At 42.8% G+C, this 5,020-nt stretch overlaps 1 pseudogene across 1 annotated transcript; it reads left to right on the forward strand.

The window, feature by feature from the left end:
• The first annotated feature begins 1,919 nt into the window (after nt 1–1,919).
• LOC308240180 (UPF0450 protein C17orf58-like) lies at nt 1,920–2,983 on the forward strand (annotated as a pseudogene). The gene has a single exon. The product of its transcript is annotated as a UPF0450 protein C17orf58-like (transcript).
• Nucleotides 2,984–5,020: the final 2,037 nt, after the last annotated feature.

A 5,020-nucleotide genomic window follows, 5' to 3' on the forward strand; every position in this document is an offset into this window, starting at 1 on the left:
TGGGAGCGTACTGACCACCAGGGGGCAGCTCCTGCGTTGAGCATCTGCCCCCTGGTGGTCAGTGCGTGCCATAGCAACCGGTTGTTCTGCCTGTTTGGTCAATTTGCACATTAGCCTTTTATTATATAGGATGTTATATTTAAGTTGCAAAATGAGCAAGACAATTTTTGGTTTCAGCTCCAAATGGAGAGCCAAAAAGAATGCCACTCACACCTATAGTAGGAAAAATTTTGGACAAACTGCAAAACAACAAATTTTCTTAAAACCACCAGAGAACTAAGTCCACAGGGCAAATAGTTACCCCAGAATCTAGAGAGAGACTCATGGAGGGAGAAATAGTACCCAAACGTTTGTTTATTTGGGATAGAAACCACCAAACACATGTAGGACAGTAAGAAAAATTTAGCTAAAAACTGCTAATGAATTTCTAAAGACTGTGTGAGGGCTAGCATGAGAGTTTGGAGTTCTTTGGGGCCACAGACATAAGGGGCTTGCACTCTTCTTGCAGGCTTTACTTTAGAAACTGGACTAGGTGTTCCCAAGGAAGATCAAAGAAAATCTGAGAAAATTTGCCCCATCTTGCCAGTTAGGAGTGGGAGTCAGCAGTCACTATTGAAATTCCAGCCAGACCTATTTTCCCTAGTAAGCAAAGATTAAATCTGCAGGAAGAAGGACAACAAAGCCCATATCCTGAAGGCAGTTGTGGAAACCCAATGCAGCTAGGGAAAGGAAACAGAAAAACAAAAAGCTCTATGAAGCGGGGGTAGGCATGTGTGCTAGTCTCAGCACTATATCTGGAGGAGAGGCATGAACACACATAAAGGTTACACCAGCAAAACCCAGATTCACAGTGCTTGCCTAAAATGAACACCTGATCAGAACATCAGAGAATGCTTGTACCTCTCCAGAACATATCCTCCATAATTGCCCTGTTTATTCCCCTCTTTATTCCTCAAACTATCTCTGAAAAGGAGCCAAATTTAATTCCATGAATCTGTGGAGCAACTGATGTCCCAGTGCATTGTCAAAAACAATAGAGCAATCAATCAGCTTATTAGTGGAACTTAACAGCCAAGTGTGTTCTGAGAAAGAGACGGTAAAGAGGATTTTCAAAACCACTGTCATCTCAGAGAGACTGTGGGTATACCCAATGCTGTGCCCCCTGAAGAGCAACCTAAGAGGATTCACATAGCAGGGAGGAAGTAGACATCAGTAAAGTAATCCAGGCAGCCACTAAACAAATAAGCAAATATTAACAATAAGCCACAGGAGAGGACCAAGTATTCAGAGTTAATAAAATATATTGTCTGAAAAAATGCAAGACCTGCAGAGAAACAGGAAAGTCTGACACATACATGGGGAGCAAAGCAGGCAACAGATACTGCCTGTGAGAGTGACCAGATGTTGAATTTAACAAAAACTTCAAAGTATCCAATATAAATATGTTCTAAGAATAAAAACTGTGATTGTCCTAGCTTGTTTGGCTCAGTGGATAGAGCTTCAGCCTGCGGACTAAAGGGTCCCAGGTTCTATTCTGGTCAAGGGCACATGCGAGGTTTCAGGCTCCAATCCCCAGTAGGGGGCATGCAGGAGGCAGCCAATCAATGATTCCCTCTCATCATTGATGTTTCTCTCTCCCTTCCTCTCTGAAATCAATAAAAATATATTTAAAAAAAATAACTGTGATTAAAGAAGTAAAGGCAGTTATGATGAAAATGTCATAACAAATAGAAAAAAAATCAACAGAGAAGAAACAAGTGGAAATTTTGAGGAATACAAAGAGAAAAATTTACTAGAGTAGCTCAGCAGTAGATTTGCGCTAGAAGGAAAAAGAATTAGTGGGTGCTACGATTCATAGATTTTATGTACTCTGAGGAACACAGAGAAAAAAGAACAAAGATGGGAACCTGTCTGCTAAAATGACAGCTAGAGCTTTCTGGCTCCTCTGCTTGATCATTCGATCATCTCCAGAAGCCCCAGTGGCGGAGGGAAAAGTCTCGCCGCCCCACGACAGGAACCCAGATCCCGGCGGCGGTCCGAGCGCGGAGAAGCCGCCGGGGCCGCGGGAACAGCGGGTCCCCGAGGTCGCTCCTCCCGCCTGGTCGGACCCGCGGCGCTGGAAGCCCCCGCCGCCCGCCGAGAACCACACTGGCTTCCGGAAGGCCGCGCGCGCCCGCCAGCCCGCCGAGCCCGCGCCTCCCGCAGGCGGAGAACTGCGCGTCGCCGCGCCACGAACCCACGCTGGGGGATTCCCCATTCCGTGCGCGCGCCCTAGCCCTGAGCTTCCCCGCCGCGCGCCCGCCTGCGTGCGCACTCGACGGCCTCGCTCACCCCAACCGGCCGCGCGCCGCCGCGCCCCGCGCCTGAATCGGTCGCGGGGGGACGCGGAGCCCGGAGCCGAGTCCTGCGCGCACGCCTGTCGGGTGGATCTGGACGAGCGCGAGTCCTACTGCGCCAGCGAATTCGCACTGAACGGAATCGTGCATGATGTGGACGTGGTCGGCCCAGGGATCCAGCTGGTGACTCTGCTGGTGGACCGGGACGGGCTGTACAAGATGAACCGCCTGTACATCACTCTGGACGGCTTTTTCTTCCGAGTCCACATCTTAGCCCTAGACTCCTCCAGCTGCAATAAGACATGTCCAAGTTGAAACCTGTCAGCAGGTATATTGTGATGGGCTACATCTACCATAAGAGACGGCAGCTCCCTACAGCTCTGCTCCAGGTCCTAAGAGGGCACCTCCGACCAGGAGATGGACTGCTCCAGAGCAGCAGCAGCTACGTGAAAAGGTTTAACTGAAAAAGGGATGTGCAAGTTCAAGGTGCAATTAATTCACACCCAATGCATTTGAATTTACCATCCCAGCATTTCTGGATCATAAGAGACTTGGAATTGATCAAGACAGGAAAGGTCTATCTTCATGTAATGGGACCTTCCTTTACAATAGGGCACATGGCTTCTTTATATGAACTAGTTGCATAGTTCCAACTCTAATTTACAAGATGCTTCTTAAATGTATGCTTCTGAGCTCGGTGGCAAAGTTATTCTTAGTGCTAGTTATGCACATAGCTACTGACCTGTCCCATTAACAGATCACTGCTTCATGCTGTTTATTTTTAATTATTTTAATTTAAATACATTCTCAGTAGAAATAGTTCACAAAAAACACTTCCTTGATTTTATATACAACTTTGAATAGTTTATATCACGTATCAAACCAAATGTTATATCTACAGCATCACATTTTAAGTTCTGTACATAACAGTAAATGCACTAGTCAAAGACATGTATGATGTCATGTATATAGATCAAACAGATGGGTCAGAGCCCAAGACACGTTATGAAGTTTTACACTTAAAGAATATTAAAGGGCTTAATTCAAGCAAAATATTACTCAAAACAAGTGTTTCTGATGTACTGAAGTGTAAGATAGTTTATTTTCATGCCTCCCTGCTCCTAAAAAAACCTATGTTTTGTGCTGAACTGTCAGCTATCCCAGTGCTAAACATATTCAGGGTGTATCTGATGTCATTTTTCTATTAAGACCAAGTATCATGTTTGTGTTTGTAAAGCAGTAAACCTTGCCTTGAAATCAGAAGAAAAAAAAAAGAAAAGAACAAAGAAAAATGAACAGAGTCTGGGTGAAATATGGGACACTATTAATTGCACAAACAAATACATAATAGGAATATTAGAAGGACAGGAAAGAGAGAAAAAGGAGCAGAAAATACTCAAAGAAATAATTTCTGAAAACTTCCCAAATTTGATGAAAAATGTCCATCTACTTATCTAGGAAGTTCAGTGGACCAACAAACAAATACAACATGGCAAAAATGCTGAAAGCAAAAGACAAGGGAAAGTGTTGAAAGAAGCAAGAGAAAAATGACTCCTAATTTACAAGAGAACCCCAATAAGATTAGCAGATAATTTGTCATCAAAACAATAGATGTCATGCCTTGGCTGGTGTTGCACAGTGGTTAGAGTGTCAGTTCAATTCTGGTCAAGGGCAGTTACCTGGGTTGCAGGTTCACTCCCCACCCCTACCCCTCCCACCCGGCTGCCCTCCTCTGTAGGAGTGCGTGTGGGAGGCCACCAGTCCACGTAACTCTGTCACATCAACTACCAGTATTTGGATAGTCTCAAATAATATGACTCCTAATATTTATTAGTGGTTGTTTTTAAACATATACCCACAAATTCTTTTATATGCCTCCCTCCAAGAGGTTAAGTTTAATTCCCTTCCTCTTTAATATGGGCTTCTAACAACTAAGGTATGAAAAGGAAAATATAGTAACGCTACAAGTGGAGGAACCTGGCAGATACCACCTTAACCAAATGATCAAAGTCATTATCATCAGTGATCAGTCATGTTGATTTCATGTAACCCTGACATTGTGATGAAAAAGGGCACTTCACCTCTGTGATATTCTTCCCCCAAATCAATAACCCCAAGCTAATTATGAGAAAACATCAGACAAACTCAAATTAAGGAACATTCTACAAAATAACCTCACTCTTCAAAAGTGTCAAGGTCAGGGTGATAAAGAAAAATCAGAGAAACTGTCAGAATAGAGTAGACTAAAGAGACATGTTAACTAAATGCAACATAGTATCCTGGATTTAATCCTGGAACAGGAAAAACAGGACATTATTGGAAAATCTGAAGAAATCTGAATAAAGTTTATTTGCTTTTATAAATGTACCATAATTATTAGGCAAAGCTGGGTGTAGGGTATAAGGAAATTCTTTGTACTATTTTTAAAACACTTCTTTAGAACTAAAATTATGTCAGAGTTTAAAAATAGACCATACTGAGCTTCCAGAACCCAAAATAAAACTCTCAATGAGTGGAAGTGACTGAATAATTGAGGAAACAAACTGAGTAGTTATTAAACGAATTCATTATTCAGTGAAAAAGGGAACAGTTGACAGCAATTACTGGGAAAAAAAGCACTCCACATTTATACCAGAAAATTGGAACTACTTAATAAACAAATTTCATACATATATATGTATTAT

Source organism: Plecotus auritus (assembly GCF_963455305.1).
Source record: "Plecotus auritus genome assembly, chromosome: X".
Taxonomy (NCBI): domain Eukaryota; kingdom Metazoa; phylum Chordata; class Mammalia; order Chiroptera; family Vespertilionidae; genus Plecotus; species Plecotus auritus.